Source organism: Astatotilapia calliptera, chromosome 14 (genome assembly GCF_964374335.1).
Source record: "Astatotilapia calliptera chromosome 14, fAstCal68.1, whole genome shotgun sequence".
NCBI classification, from domain to species: domain Eukaryota; kingdom Metazoa; phylum Chordata; class Actinopteri; order Cichliformes; family Cichlidae; genus Astatotilapia; species Astatotilapia calliptera.
The window spans coordinates 23,054,996-23,072,438 of NC_137435.1; the positions used below are offsets into that span (position 1 = coordinate 23,054,996).

Genomic DNA, 17,443 nt, shown 5'->3' on the forward strand with positions numbered 1-17,443 from the left:
TAAGATGCAATGAATTAGTGAAGCCTAGTTAATTACAGCACAAGTCGTGATGTTCACCACAGACTGAATACATGTTCAGCCAAGACTGGAGCTACACTATCATATTTTGCCAACATGGATGTGACACCTCTGACCACAGTAGGTGTGGAAATGTAACCACCATAAGCAGTGTGGGCTGCTCTGTCACAGTGACTCACTGAGTCACAGACACAACAACCGAGCCACAAAAACTGAAACTTTGATTAAAATCTTTCAAAAATTACACAGTAAGAAGAGCAGAGCTTTCTGCATATTTAGCAACACATCAGAAGAATAGAGCAACTTTTCAGATCCTGTCACCTAAATGGCCTCATTCTGAACTCAAACAGATTAAGCGGCAAAGTCAACAAGTGCTCAAAGCTTTCGTCACACGAGAAGCAGACTTCCTGCCATTACTGTCTGTCACAAGGTGTCTGAACTTGTGTGGAGAGGAGGAGAACATGAGAGGGGTGCATGGAAAAACCCCTAAACAGCTTTTACCATCTTCTTTTCTGCTGCCTCATTTCCTCCAATCAAAAGTACACCCAGAGAAAACAGTCAGCAGGGGAGGAAATGCTTCAGCAGTTTCCCAGCAGAAAACATCGTCTTCCTTTGGTCAGGGAACTGAAAGAGACCGAGCAGCAGAGAACTGCAAGACCAAACGCAAACCTGCTAATTGTGAATAATATATTCTTAAAAAGATACTTCACAAAAACAAAAAAAAAAAAAAAAAAAAAAGGGGGGGGGGGTTGCCTCTACACATCTGCTGCAAAGTAATCAAGACCATTTAAAAAAAACAAAAACAAAAACAAAAAAACAAACCCAAAACAAGATAACTAGTGAGGATGGACCTGCTGAGAATGCAGAGAAAATGCTCACTCAAACTTTTCAGTAGATGACCCAAGGGTTACATACATAATGAAACAAGAGGAGGTCCAGGAAGTTCTGACAATGCAAAATCTGCAGCTGCATGTCATGTTCCAATACTCTGACATGCTTATTGAGATGTGCAATAGATACCTAGTAACTGAGCTCCATGGAGACCTTGCTAATGGGTGATAAAGCCTATTATAAGGAGCAAAGGGAGAGCACTGACATCAAAGCTGTTAAAGCCAGTTCATTCTAGAGGTCTTGCATTTAGGCCACGGAAGATCAATTGCACTTCAAACAACATTTCTGACACCCTCCTTTTCTTGTGTTTAATATAAACAAATCATTGTTGCTGCTTACTGTTAAGAAAACCCCATGACTTCCTGTGCACTTTAATGACAGACCTGCATCACAAGATTGCAGTGTTTACCACATCTGATTCACAGGTTAACAGTGCAATGTTGTTCACATTTATATATTTATTAATAATACAAATAATGATTAAAGTAGAAACAATATAACAAAGCCAAATAGTTCCCTGCATTACAATGCATTGAAACCTCTGCAAGTCTTAAATTGCCTAATGTAAAGATCAGCCAGGTTATGTGACATCTGAAAAGACGCGCACGCATGTCAAATTCCTATTACCGTGAGAAAGAGGCTGGTGAGTTTCCTGGGGAACCAAAAATCTGGAGACATGTTAGAACAGGCCAGTTGACTGACTGTTTAATTTCTGTGTTTATGTAAACCAACCTTTCAGGTGACGCAAGGGGAAAATAACTCCAACCAACAGATTCTGGTACATTGTGATTAATGTATAAAGATACTAATTGAGACTGCACAACATGCATTAGTAAGACAATAACAGCACTTGGCTAAGAACAACAGTTACACTTTAGTAATGATTTACAAGTACTTTTCATCCTTAGCACTCCTTAAGATAAAAACGTGTGTGTAGTGTGACAGAAGGTTCACCAATAGCTGGTGAATGTATTTACTTGGTATCATTTAGTAATTGTGGGCAAACATACTAAAATCATAAAAAATAAAAATAAAAAAGGAAGCAGATCTCATTTCAGCTGGGACACAAAAGGTCATTTGAAGTCAGCATGGTGACCTCAAGCCTATTCCTTCATGTATTCATGAGAATTAATGCAGTTTCACCTATAAGCAAAGGCCTATGGCTGTTGCATATTCAATAACATGCTTCAGTGTTCACGCTCCCCTAGTGCTCTCAAGCTTATATCAAGATGAAGAAACAAAAAACAAAAGCAAAGCTGCATATTCAACACATGAGTAGAGTCGCTGACGCCAGAACATTCTGGCCTGAGAAAAGAGGAAAACAGCACAAACAAAGCTCAAATAAAGGCTCTTTGAGGTTTTTCCTGCTCATGACCAACATTTTGAACAAGTCATAATTTGCCCCATAACGTACCCCAATTTTGAAACAGACAGAATTATTAAATTAGGTGAATAGAATTAGGAGGACTTTGGAAAATGCATTATAATCGTATAGCAGTTAAACAGGACATGTTAAACAGCACGACAGTCTGAGAGTTTGTTGTCAAGGTGAAAGCAAAAATTAATGCGCTGACCAGAGATACTGTCAGTAACATTTGGTGATTAGTAATAATGATATGCAATGTGAAGTTGCAGGCGCTTAGGTACACTTATTGCCCTTCACACGCATATGAACTTAAGTCTCTTTTCTTAATCCATAGGGTTTAATATGGTGTGGGCCTACACTTTGCAACTATAACATCTGCAACTCTTCTTATGACTTGCTGTTGTTCCCAGTTCCTTCCATTTTGTTATGCCACCAACAGTCGACAGAGTAGAGGGAAAATTTCACAACTGGACTTGTGGTGGCCTCCTATCACGGCATCATGCTGGAATTCACTGAGCTCCTGTGAGTGACATATTCCTTCGTGATTGGACGCGATTGGAATGAATGGCCAATGATTATTTTTCCACTGTTGTCCAACTGAGTTTAACAGATGAAGACAACACAGCATTTTTCTGCAATAAAGCCTGAGATTTAAAAGACCAGCTCCAGAGCTGAGCTAATTCGGAGTATTACTTTGGCTGAAAGTCAGATAGAGGACGTATTGAAAGAAGGGATGTATTTCAATCATTTCAGCAGCAAATAGAAGAATTAATAGAGCCAGTGGGGGGTGGGGTGCAAAAACATTCAGACAATGCAGTGCTCTTCAAACTGACAGCTCATCAATCTGCAAAAATATAGGTCAGTAATAATCAGATGAAAAATAATTGATTTAATCACAGTCCATCAGTGTCTCTTAATTAGAACACTGAAAGCGGAAAGAGGAAGCGACATTATTGTCATTACATTATTTGAGCAAAACAAGGGAGCACAAGCACAGAGAAAAATCTCCCCACTCAATTCAGGGCGGGCAAAACAAGGTGTTAAGTGGGTCAAGTGATGCATCAGTAAACGGGTCAAGTAACGTTCCATTTTTTTTTTTTTTTTTTTTTTTTAAAAACGTAGGTAAGAATAAGGAGTGGGCTTCAGCTGCAGTATGAAGCGTTCTACATGGCCTAAAGGTGACCTAATAGTAGAATATATCTGGAAAGCACGCCACCTAAACACCCGTTTTTATCCACACTTTGAAAAGAAACATCTCAGTCAACCTTGTAGGATTTGAACTCCTTCCTGTTGTGATGTGACAGTACCGTCCTCTCATCTGCCTTGCAACTGGTTAGGCAGCTGATTGTTTGTGGGTTTGGATAATTACCACATTAAAATAAAGATCACACCGACTCCTGTCTGCTTAATGTATACATGCACTGTGCTTTCGCATCAACCTTAGGACAGCATGTGATTTCAGATGTTTCGAGGATGAGGAGAAGCATCCAGAATAGGAGGTCAATACCACAGAACAGTGTCAAGCTCTGAAGAGCTATGAGGATGGAGTTTTATGACTATGTCCAGGATACGCACACAAAAATTCACAAGAAGTCCAAACTTCAAAGTTAAATATCGTGGTTTCATGTGGCAAATGGAAAAGTGCTGAAATGCTTTTAACAACTATCAAGTAGACGTACCATCTACCACATTCCCCATCTCAGTTTAACATATTAGCATGCTAACATCTACCAATAAGTAAAAAACAAAGCATGACTCAGTGTAATGCTAACATAATGATGGTATGCTAAATGAGTCAGAGAATAGCTAAAGTGACTATATTGCATCTTGGGGAGAACGAGAACATGTAAGCTAGACTAAAGTGGCTTTACACTTGAAGAAAAGTGTCAGCATTTTGGTGGCTCAAAAAGAGAACAAGAAAAGAACAAGTAGGTAAAACATCTCTACAAAAACACAGCTTGTGTGTTTTAAAAAAGGAAAGAAAGCAGCAACAAAATTGCAGAACTACAAAGGATGCTTTGGGAAAGGCAAAGGAAAAGAACAAGAGCGTGTTGTTTCTTTTGTCAAAGTTTGCTTGCAGTGTATGACATCTGGATCCCATCTTATATGAAGCAGAGTGACTTATAAGCAGCTTTACAGTCTCACTTTCATCTGGATTTAATCAAAGCTTCGATATTGAATGAAAGCCAGGCTTTAAGGTTCTGTGCCCAGCATGTAGAAGCTTCCATTAAATAGAATGTTTCAGCTTTCAAAGATAACATTAATTCATTAAAATGACCCGTGAGCCTATTAATGAAAAAGGAAAATATATAAAGTTATCCTTGAATAACTCTCCTCTAATGCCTAGTGATAAGGTAATAGTCCATTTACTGCATCTGCGAAATGTACTGTGAGAAAGGAGCCAAAGGCAACAGACATGCAGTTGTGACGAGCACTTTTCAGCCTGGGAATTAGAGCAGGGCGATATGGCTAAAAATATTTATCACGATATATATTTGAAAATTTGCGATAACGATATAACCGACGATATAATTGATGCGAGACAAAATACAACTCCACAACATTACTAGCGCAAAAAGACAACCTTCCATTTATTTTCACTTAAACAAGAAGCTGGTTTTTATGTACATTAAAGCTTTATAAAAATGTAACAGTGCAAATACAAATTCCTTGCTGAAAGTTTAACCAAAAGGCATTTCCAGTAGAAATGGGCTGACATATCCTGAGCATAACCATGTATAATATCCACTGAAGTTAAAAAGAGGTGCTTTGCAACATTAAACTGCAGTGTGCAGTACGCATTTTTCGGACCATAAGGTGCACGGGATTATAAGGCACATTAAGCGAAACAAAGCAGTCAGATAAATCAAACTTTATTAAACTCATTCTTCTTGCTTCCTCCACTTCTGTACCATTGATTCATTAATGTTGAATTCTCTGGCAGCTGCTCTATTCCCATGTTGTTGCAGTATAGTAATGACTAACCTCGTATTGTGGATGGATTATCTCAGTTGTTCACCTGACTGAAGTTTGGTCCGTTTACAGCATCCTGCCATGCGATTGCATTTGTTTCTAACCATGAAGAACCTTCACGTTAACTTTTATAAGTGGAAAAGTGTTAGTGTTCGTCCTCCAGCTTCACTGTTTATGTTATGCTAACATAGCTGTGTCGCTAGCGATCACGTAGCACATCATTATATACCAGCTAGCCCAACTTCAGTAACCCTACAAACGTCACTGCTGTTTAGTTTCCTGTCTTCATTTATGTTGGAAGTGATAGCAGAGCTGTACGTTTGATTTTTTTCAGAAATCTCTCAGTCAGAACATGCAATATCATGCTTAGGTAACTAGCGAAACTAGCGAGCTAACTTCCGCTAGCTTCCTGCTAACTTCTAACTCCGTTAAATGTAATAACTTTTGTTTTCATGGATGCCTGGAAGTTAAACTTTATAGTTACACCTGGTAAAGCAGCAATGCTGATCGTTTTATTAAAGATGAAAGAATTTAGACAGTTTTTAACTTTAAGTGATGCTGCAGTGTTGTTTGACCTGAAGTATACGGAGTTTAGGACCCAGATTACTCCCAGATTTAAGAGCATCTTAGTCCGACAAATACGACAATAACAACGGCCGCTTGCATGTTCTGCAAAAAAATGTGCTTTGTTGTGTATCTGACGGACAAACACCAAACCAGTTCCACATCACGGAAGTTGCACCATTTTTACAAACCAATTCTGGTTCATCTGTTTCACTCAACAATCGGCCATGTGCGTATGAAAACAAAGGCACTGCGCATGCGCGTTTTACTCCCATTCTATCGCGATATTTCATTTTCCTATCGTTGCCTAACATTATACCGGTATTACCGTGAACGGTATAATATGGCCCAGCCCTACTGGGAATATTTCTTTTATGCTTTCTTTTTTTCTTAACAATTTATAATATTATTCAGCTTGCAGTATCACCACTTTAAAGGTTTCAGAACTGATACCGTGACCTGGAACATAAACAGCTAACAAGGATGTCCATACCATGCCGAGATAATACTCTTGTTTGGTGGTACAGACCACACAATTAGCTTAGTTCACTCAGACCTCTTCAGTCACTTTGTTTTTCCACAGGGAAGCAGGAAAAGAAAAAAAAAAAAAGTAGTTGGACTACAATGTGGTATCAAGGTGCCATCTGTAAGTCTGCACGGGGCCCTTCTCCACCATCTGTGTGTTGACATCACACCCGTCTCTGTCCTCCACTGTGACTGCCATCTGAAGCTGAGAGGCAGGAACAAGCAAGCCAATGCCGCCATGGTGGTGAACATTTAGCTGCTTTAATTTGGGATGATTAAACATAGGTGACATAACTACTTTGCAACAAGAAATAAATGGAAAACACTACTGAACTGAGTTTTCAGCCAATAAGATTAGATGATAATTTTAGATTAGATGATAACCTGAGGCACTAAAGATATGAAAAGAAATGTACATTTTGTTTTTGCTTGCACATGACAAAACAGACTTCCGTCAAGAAACTACAATTGCCTTTTTCAAGGGGAACATTCAGCTCTGATAAAATAACGTGCCGTTTTGGGCTTTGAACAGAGTTCAAGTTGTAAACTAGGAAAGACGGTGCACCAAAGCCCCCAGTCTTCCTCTGGGAGTTAAGGCCAGGATAAAATTCACTTGATGAGTAGTTCTCGTCTTAATTTCTCGTCTGTTGGGAATTGGAGGATGCAAACACAGTTAGTCCCATCAAGAAGTTGGAGAATTCACAGAAAGCCGTTATTGAGACCTACACAGATCCTTCCATACTTGTGTATGTTCAAAGCTTAACGATGGTGAGAAATTTTCTCCGGAAATAAGATGACACGTAGGAAAGCAGAAGTTTTCTGAATTTTCTGGCGGGCCCTTTAGCAGCCTCTTATTTAACCAGAATTCATCAAAAGCTATAGTTAATGAAGTGGCTTCATGACATGTCCATGTAACAACAGGATGTTGCTACTTGCATTCCAAATATCAATGCTTGATTTGACTTTTCTGCAAATGCAAATCTGCTAAATAGGTAATCTGACTATGTCACCATCCAGAGCTGGTACAAACCATGTTCATGTCTAAATATAAGGGAAACAACTACAGATTCTTGTGATGCTTGTGCATTTCAAACTTGTTTAAAAAAAAAATACATTTTTATTACCAGTCAACTACAGTTCCATAGCAAGCTACAACAGGCAAAAACCTCAAACTTCCAACCCAGCAGATTCAAAACTCTTCAGCACAAATTCCACCCTTGGGTTTGCCAACATCTGCTCCATTACAGACAGCAAGTCTGTTCAACAATTGGGGAAAAACACCCAGAAATTTGAGGAAAAATTGGTTGCAATATGAAGTGCTATGGAAATTATAGTCTTCTGGATGTATCATCACATACAGCTTTGTACAAACAGTGTTTCATTTTTCCCCTAAATCTAAATCCTAATCCAACTTAGTTATCTATTACATTTGCATTAAACATTTGCTATAGCTTCAGTGAGTAAACAAATGAATGACAACATTTTTCCCTATGGGTACTATGAGTTCAGAGCATACACTTTGATATGTGGTTTCCTTCTAGCTTTACAGCACCAATGACATTTTCCTTTCTTCTCTCATATATGGAGCTTTCAGATAATACATCCTACATATCAGCTATTGATGATATTTGGCATATTTTCTGACAGGGAAATATAACCAACACTACACTCAAACAGACAAAGTGTTTAGCTTTTCACTGCAACTTTACACAGAGCAGAGCTCCAACACATAAAGCTTCTTTTAAAAGCTCTAAATATTTCTAACTAACTGTGTGTGTGTGTGTGTGTGTGTGTGTGTGTGTGTGTGTGTGTGTGTGTGTGTGTGTGTGTGTGTGTGTGTGTGTGTGTGTGTGTGTGTACACAAGAAAAGGGTAAACAAGTGAATCACTGCAATGAACACTTCACTGTTCTTAGACCCAGTATGTCACCAGTTCTTCTGAACCGATTACCTTCAGTTGTAAAGTAGACCATTTTATCTTTCATTGTAAAAGTAAGGCACTGGATTAAAATTAGACCCTGTGTATAAAAACCAGGAAATAGTAAGAATATTTGCTGTCATATATAAATATGTAATTTATGTTGGAAAAATGAGAAAGGAAAAGTCATCATTTGGATATATTAAAATGAATTATTTAGTTCATCGTCTCATTTCCAAAGCACATTAAAGATGGATAAAATGTTTTCCCCTTATTGGAATGTTATAAAGAATATTATGTCCTTTGTATGAGAAACTGGAAATAAAATATCAGTCCACGACCAGCAAAAATGTTGTTTCTACAGGCCTTTAGATCTGCTGTTAGAGATCGGACATTCAAATAATTTAGGTACAAGCCTAACAACTATATAAGACAAACTGTTGCACAGTTGATGATCTGTGCACATTTTTCACATATCACAGAGTGCAAGTTCAGGAAGTACAAGCAACATTTCCCAACATGCCACCCTGCCAACAACTTTTCAGAACTGGCATCCATTGTTAATCAGTCACCTGAAGCATCAAACAATTGAATAAATATTTGCAGTTAAAATTCAGTTCATAAGGAAAATGTATACTACATAAATAAAACTAGACTCTGGTTCACAAGACAGAACAATGACAAGCAACTGACAGCAACATGGTGACCACAGACATTGATGAAGGAGGCAGAGGGGGAAAAAAATAAAAAAAAATCTTTTACAGCTTCAGAAAAAATATTTTGGTTTTAGTTTTATTTTTTGTGCTGCAAAATTAAATTTTCCTCCATATAACACTCAAACCTGCCATAAGACAGATTCAGACTGCTAGAAATCCACAACTGAGTGGGATCCGGTTGGCAATTGCCTCTCATCAGGCAACCTGTGCAATTGCCTTCTCAACAGGACTATCTGTGAGGAACACTATTGATCTCTGGGCAACCATTTAGTCAAAACAAGTTGCAATGGTTAAGATCATCCCAAGGTGGTATTGCATGAGATATTCATAGTATTCCTAAAGAATTTAAATATATTTAATAAAACATCAATATCTGGATTGATACAATGTCACAATAGGCTGCTGTATTGATTTTTCCCCCACCCCAACCAGTGGCCAACCATCAAGCTGTTTCCACATCAAAACCAGTCGCTCATTGCAGACAGCTATGGAGCTGATTGCTGGTGTCTTGCAGACATTTAAGGTTCTGGTTGCCTAGGTGATCAACTGATACAACTACTACCAAGTCATATGTCTACCAGCAGTATCCTGGGTTCTCATTAGTAGTCAATTTAATTGTTCACCTGGAAGTTAAAGAAAGAGCTTTCTTGAGTCCCACCCACTTCCCTTGACCAGTGGTCATTTCGCTAAAAGTCGGCAAATATGGCTTCCTTTGATCTCGGGTCAACACGTCATATCAAATGGCTTCCAGTGTGAATCAAAGTGAATCACTCCCTTTTTGCACACAGCTCATAGTGAAACTTTTATAATCTGTCCAACTGTAACTAAATGCAGCGAATATGTGCATCTACTGTGGAGGGGCTGATTTAACAGTCACATTGACTGGGCCCTGATGCACTTAGGTACTGAAAGACACACGTTTGATTTAAGGACTTCAAGCATTCTCTGATTTTTTTTTTTTTTTAACTTATAAATTTATTTTTTGTAAGTAAAGAAGAAGAAAAACAACCTGGGAATTATGTGAAATTTCACGTCCCTATTAAGAAGTATATCTTTCCCCGCCCAGACAAACCTGAGACAGTCAGCTGAGAGGCATTTGATAAACTTTAAACATAAAAAAAAAGAAGAAAAAGAAAAAAAAAAAACAAAAAAAAACAGCTCTGCCCTTTTATACTTAAAAATTTCAAAAGAAACAACAGTACAGGTTATTGTATTTATGTCTAAATTTTTACACATAGCTTTAAAATCCTTTTGCTCAGTTGAAAGAGGAGCAATAACTTTGCCTCAAGGTAATAGAGAAATAAATAAAAATAATGTTCTGGCTGCCATCAAAAAAGGAGCTCCCCTACACTGTGCCATCCCATAGAGGTTCAAAAATACAGGATCAGCATACTCCACTCCAAAGACAGTTAATCCATAAGAGACCAAAAAGCTTGCATAGTCACTTTGAAAGTCTTTACTCAGTCTCAGTCATTGATTTTACTGAAACTCCGTCTAAGCAAGCTCCAAGTCCTTCAAAAGTAATAGGTAGCCTGTGAGACATAAATAAATACCATCTGTTAACACTTTCTGAACAGAAAGTGTTAGTTTGTTTTGTTTTTTACTAAAGTGTAATTAGTAGCAGATGGGGAAGTGTTAAAGCTGCCACGAAGGTTATTAACAGTTGACCAAATGGATGCTGTCCAATGGACAAAGTCTGAAGATGAATAAACTTCCTCCGATAAAGTGCTTCATAAAACAAATCTAGAGGGTAATCTTGTATTCTTGTAGTACACCAGGGAAATCCAAACAGCAATCAACCTCTCCAAACAGAAAAAAAAATAATAGTGCCATGAATTATGCAAGTGGTAACCTAAGAGCAGTCCACAACACATCAGCAAACGCACATTGGGCATATGGATGGAGGACCCCGTGTTCAGCTTCCTTAGTTCCACTTGCATTATGAACCTTACTGTCCAATAGATAATGAAGAGAGTGCAGCTGATGTATGATTCGAGCCCCTCCAATGGGAAAACATCACCATGGGCGTATCCACCAATATGCCGTAAGTGATGCGTAAATGCACATGGTCATAGCTAATGGACTGCATGTACTTCTAACCTCTGCATGTGAAAAAGGACACTTGACTTGCCTCATATTTAACCGCCGACACGTTACGGGACTGATGGCTAGTGGTCAAGAGTCTCTGGAACATATTTTAATGAGGTGTGTAACTGCAAATAAACTAAAACAGGTTAAAGATAGATACACTCACCTTTCTGGGTGCCTTTATTTGTTATCAGCTGGCTCGAAGGTTCCGTGTAAAAAGTTTCGTTTCCTTTGAAAAAGAAAAAAAAGCCCCCGACTCAACAGTCAAACGGGGACACCCCGTGCCAGCGGTAACGGATGAGGAGCCGAAGTTTCACCAAGAAAACTAAGGAGAAAAATGCCGGCTGAGTGCGGACGCTGTGACCGGTATATGTCCTAGCTAAAATAACTCCTGTCTCCTTTATCTTTGAACCGCTCCGTCCGGGTTTTTCTTTCCCCCTCTCTTCTCTGTTAACTCAGCCTCCCCTGCGTGAATACGGATACTTACACCGACAAAGTAATTCAATGTACTGGCTAGTGGGAGGAGTGAGTGTCGGTCCTTTTATCTCCAGCCCTCTGTTACAGTGAGGAGGCGTCACCGGGCTGACTTTACTCCCGGCCTGCGCGTTCATGACACATCAAAAAGACAGCCCCCAAACCCTCCAGTTTGTTTGAATTAACCAAAAAGAAAAAAAGTGACCAGTTTTCTGCTAAATTTGGACACATCATGCCGCCGAAATAAATTTCTTTCAGCACTAACACCTCTGACGTCAAACGGTACCCTCATTACCATCAGCTGAGATGTAAACCGAAAATTCGAGGCGACACGAATGCATCAGTACTCAAATACAGTAGTTTATAAACCAAAGAGCACTGGTTTAATCTGTTATCTTAACTGCATAACTAATTCACCAAGCTGACATTAAGAAATCTTGATCAAAAGCTGACTTTTGTTTGACAAGTGCAACAAAAGCCATCTGAGCTTGAAATTATTTTTTATCTGCTTTATACGTGACATCATAACTGCCTTAGCATAGATTTTAAATGTTTTGTTTTTGCTGTCACTGATTAAGGTACAATGTCTTTCCATTTAGCCAAATTCCATTTTAAACATAATTTCTTGATGTCCATATTTTCTGTGATTCTCTTTACCAAGTGAATAGCTAAAGCTCTGTTTTATAGGACTTTTAAAACCAATACCGATGCCAATATTTTGTCATTTAAAATTCGGTATTCAAATCAAATCAAATCACTTTTATTGTCACATCACATGTGCAGATACATTGGTACAGCACATGTGAGTGAAATTCTTGTGTGCGAGCTTCACAAGCAACAGAGTTGTGCAAAATACAATAATGTAAACAAGCAAAATACAAGAATGGCTACATCTGAAACTAATAAATATATGTACAATATATAATAGTATATGCATTTCTGGATGTGTATACTAGATATTTTTCTACGTGTGTGTGTGTGTGTGTGTGTACATGTGTGTGTATTCCGATATATCAGCTGATACTTTTTTCTTTCAGCCATATGAACACATTTCTCTCACGTTTATTATCTGTAGTTTGTTTGGGGGTTTTTTTGTTGGTTTTTTTTAATGTATTAGTTTATACTCTTCCTAACAGCTCAGATCAGCTGCTTGTTGTGTTTGTGGCTCTAAAGACATTTGCAGAGTGCCCTCTAGTGGGCAACTTATTCAGCATTAACACTTATAACATGATTGAATATCTCCCATGTCATCTTTACTTTTAATATTTTATTTATCAGCCATAATAAATAGTAATCTTGACAGATCGACAAACAGCAAATATCGGCCCAAGAATAAATTGCTTGGGCTCTGGATCAGTGTACCTTCTTGCACCACTTGAAAGCATTATATCTGATTACATTCATTTAGAAAAATCACAATAATCCACCACTCATTTGTCTGTGCACTCAGCCTTTTTTTCAGTTCAGACTTGATATGCAGACACATGTCTATGACTCATCAAACGAAAGCGATTTATTGATTTCTGTCAAACAAACACCATCTGCAGTTATAATCAGAGACAGCATGTAATGGCAGCAGTCCCTCATGATCGACCGCTGGACGCACTGTGAAATGTTTAGTACTCATGTGCAAAAATTGACCACATGTGGAGAGACCATGCAGAATTTCTCTGCACATAAAGCTTCTTGTGATAAAAGTAAAACTTATTCTCACGGTGATGATCTGGTTGTCTTAGAAAATGGAAGTTCACGAGTGGGAGAAATGACTCATCTGCAGATAGAGCATTTGAAATTTTCAAACGTTTTCAAGATGAGTTGCATTTAATTGCTTTGCCTGAACTTTGGGTGTTCCTTATGTCAAGAGATGTGGGAGTTGTGGTTAAACCAAATCAGGTTTATCACCAAGGAAACAGTCAGTGCCAGTGATTCTCAGCTAATGGAGATGAAGAGCTGAAGCTATCTTACATAAAACAGTAAAAAATAATGCAGTCTGCTTTCACAGAGAGATGATCAGCGGGAGCAGATGTAGTGTCACATGACAAAGAAAAGGTCAGGTGGGAGAACTCATGGGGTAAGGGTAGGTGTTGGTTGTCAAACAGCACATTAGTTTCCTGGCACAAGTAATTCAGATACATGGCCTGCATGGTAAATGGCCTGCATTTGTATAGCGCTTTTCTAGTCCATAGGACCCCAAAGCGCTTTACACTACATTCAGTCATTCACCCATTCACACACACATTCACACACTGGTGATACATGTTGTCAGCCACCTCGGATACTCACATACATGGAGTCACCAGAGGCACACACACCTTGACATTACCTCTCTATGTGCCTCTGTGCATGAGGATGCAAGAGATCCTATGACAAATCCCCATTTGATGTGGCTGGCCCGGGCTTCCCTGGTCCTCTCACCACAGGTTGGCATTAGTCAGCAGCTCCAGCTGCTGTGCATGCTTTTGAACTCCACCCATTTTAAAATGCCAGCCAGCATGCACAGACAGGAAGGGCAGGATGGCTGGTGGGGGTCTCCCCTCCAGGTATTATTATGTAATATGGCAGAGCTTGTGACTGATGCTCACTAGAATGAGACAAAATTTGAAAAGAGCAGGAAAGATTTGAATATGGATGAAATGGTGAAATGCACAGACAGTCTAGACTGAGTGACTAAAAAGCCAACACTGCGGCTTTCTTCTGACTTTGTAGGTTTGCTGGAATTTCACAGCTGGGTATGATGTTTTCATAGTTCTCACATCAACTCAGAGAGGAGCTAGCATGGCAGCAACTCAGTAAAATATCTTGTAGAGGAGCTGATGAAGTTATTGGACGGATTTAAGCGATTTCATCATATATTCAACCACAGTCCAAGAGGTGTCTCCTGACGTTGGCAGCCAGCAGTCAGCTCTTGAAGGTTTATGCTTTTGGGAGGATTTTTCAGTTTCCCTTTGGTTTTGATATGTAAAAAATATTGGGACAGAAAGTGCTACTCCTTGACTATCAAACTCACAGCTTTGCATAATTATATGTTTCAGATCAAACAAATTTAAACCTGAGTAAATAGAAAAAGCTCTTACCTGTTTGCTGCCAACTTGTTTGACAAATTAAAGCAGGCTTAAAAAGCTCCAAAAGGAACACTTCATGAAATAGTCTAAAGAAAGTCAAGAACAGCTGAAAAACAAAGTCAGTGACATCAATCAATCGAGCTACAACGCCATTTCTAAGGTGTTGTGAACCAGGTGAGAGCTATTATAATTATTAATTAATTATACATGTAATTATTATAATGTGGAAAACTAAACCTTCTCATGAATGGCTGGTCTACAAAAATTTCCCCAAGAGTGCATTGATTACTCATCCAGGGGTTCACAAAAGAACTCAGAATATAATTTAAGGAACTGCAGGCTTCACTTGCCTTAGTTAACGTCCGACTTCATTATTCAGCAATGAGAAAGAGACTGAATAAAATTGGCATCCATGGGAAAGTTCAAAGCTCATCTCACATTTTCCAAAAAAACAACTTGATGGTTACCAAGACTTCTGGGAAAATATTCTGTGGACTGACGAGACAAAGGCTGAACGTTTTGGAAGCTTCGAGTCCTGTTACAGCTGCATAAAACGAACACAGCATTTCATAAAAAAGAACATCATACAAACAGTTAAATATGGTGGTGGTATTGTAACGGTCTGAGGCTGCTTTGCTGCTTCAAGTCATGGATGACCTGATGTAATTAAAGGAACAATGAACTCTACTCCCTGTCAGAAAGCCCAAAAGGAGAATGTCGGGCCATCAGTTTAAAGTTTAAGCCCACTTGGGTTTTGCAGCAGGAGAATGATCCAAACCACAGCAGCAATTCCAGCTCAGAATGGCTTAAAAAAAGAAAAGACAAAATTAAGCTTTTGGCCTAATCAAAGTCCAGACTCAAATCAGGTTGAGATGCTATGGCTTGACCTTAAACAGACTGTTCATGTTCAAAAACTGTCCAGTGCGATTGAATTAAAACAATTCTGCAAAGAAGAACAGGTCAAAATTCCTCTACAGTGATGTGAAAGGCTCATTGCCAAGGGTGCTCAAACTATTTATTTGGTTTTGGGGGGCAATTATTTTTCCCACACAGGACCAGGTTAGAATAGCTATTTTTTTCTCATTTAAAACATGCATTTTATATTCATTCAGGTTATCTTTGTTTAGAATGAAAATGGGTCTGATGATCTGAAACATGTAAGTGTGACCAATATGCAGAAAACAAAGAAATCAAGAAGCAGGCAAATAGTTTCCCACAACACTGTACACAAAGGGCCTTGAGGTGACTGTTGTTGTGATTTGGTGCTATATAAATAAAAGTGAGTCCAATAAAACTAAACTGAATTGAACTGAACTATATATAGCATGTGTACGCATGGTTATACATGATATGTAATGAATCAAAAATGAAAGAAAGTAAGGAAAATATTTTGTATATAGTGTATTTGATTCCATGTCGAAGCACATTTTGCTGCTTAAAATGCAGAGAAGCATGCAGGTTGGATTCATAAAACAAAATAAATAATGCAAGACTAAATATTAAATGTAAGCAGGTACAGTTTAAAGCATGTAAATAATGCATGCAAGTTACTAACCCTAAACAAAATAAAAGAATAGATTGAACGACAATTAATGTATGACACATCAAACCAGTTTTAAAGATAACAATAAAAAAGGGGTGGGGTTAAGTATAATAATAATAGACAAGTTATCTGTCTGCCATGGTCACAGAATACGGTCAGAACATTATGTGCAAAATATGGTTGTGTATATCAGGCACTGAAAGATTGTATGAGAACAGAATATGATACTATGGAGTCCTTCATTCAGCCAGGTCAGCTTGACACAGAGAAAAGCAGAGAAAATAATTACTTAAGAGTAAGTTTTAGGCTTTTTAAATTAGTTTTATAAATGATTCAGATGATTTCATTACAAATTAAAACTAAAAAATTCACTAATAAACAAAGTCTGCAACATGCACCACAATCACTATCACATCTAAATAAGTTAATTATCAGAGAAGAAGAGTAGTGTGGGGAAGCTCAAAATTAATTTGGGATAATATGCGGTAATTATGTAAATAAAGAACGGATTAAAAACAGAGCTCAGATTTTTTTAATGGCTTCACATTGGCAACAAATAACTAACGAAATAAATAAATAAATTAGGAAGACATTTTAATAATTAAATTACAGTAAAAATATGACAGTAAAAGTGTGTCCACAGCCTGGTGTTGTTCCGAAACATGAGTGCCAGTGCTTTTGCAATCTCCAACATTTTTGGTTATATTGATAAATAGGCTTTAATAAAGATGAGTTATGAAGTTAAAAATAACCTGTTTTGCAAGTATCTTTATGACCCTGCCTTATTGTATTGTACATAGGCTAAATGTTCATTCTGGCTCAAAACAACTTGATACCTTTCATGAGATACAAGTTTGAGATATGGTTGTGGTATGGCTGCTCTGCTCTGAGCATCACCCTGCAGTTCCCCCACTTCTCTGCACAGACATGACAAAAAAACTATGTTACCTTTGGCAGTTCTGGGTAAGAATATACCCATTTTCTTACAGATATAATATATGAGATGATGGGGCTTTGATTTAACAGTTACATCATTTTAAAATGATCTAACAATAAAACCCCGATGGTTTTATTGTTTTATTGTTAAGATCAGTAGCACTTCCAAAAACTGGCCCATGAATTAAAATGCATAAAAGAGGCAAAAGTTAAATATAACAACAACTACAGCTTTGGCAATTTATTTCTGAGGATGCTGCCAAAAACTGCAGTGGTGTAATGGTGTCATGTAGTAAGTTGTGTTTTTGCGCCATCTAGTGGTTGTTGATTCACATCACACATTTTATCTGTGGGTCTGATTAGCATTTGTT

General features: G+C 38.1%; 1 protein-coding gene across 7 annotated transcripts in view; it reads right to left on the minus strand.

Annotated features, from left to right (window-relative positions):
* The window catches only part of gdpd5b (glycerophosphodiester phosphodiesterase domain containing 5b), a 41,344-nt gene extending 29,724 nt beyond the window's left edge, over positions 1 to 11,620 (minus strand). For 4 of the 7 annotated variants that reach the window (XR_013901328.1, XR_013901329.1, XR_013901330.1 and 1 more), the window contains exon 1: positions 11,224 to 11,619. The gene's annotated coding sequence lies outside the window, so the exon portion shown is untranslated. Of the gene's footprint in view, positions 1 to 11,223 lie in introns of all 7 variants that reach the window. The other 3 variants (XR_013901327.1, XR_003274376.2, XM_026191300.2) reach the window with 3 other exon arrangements.
* Between the last annotated feature and the right edge of the window lie 5,823 nt (positions 11,621 to 17,443).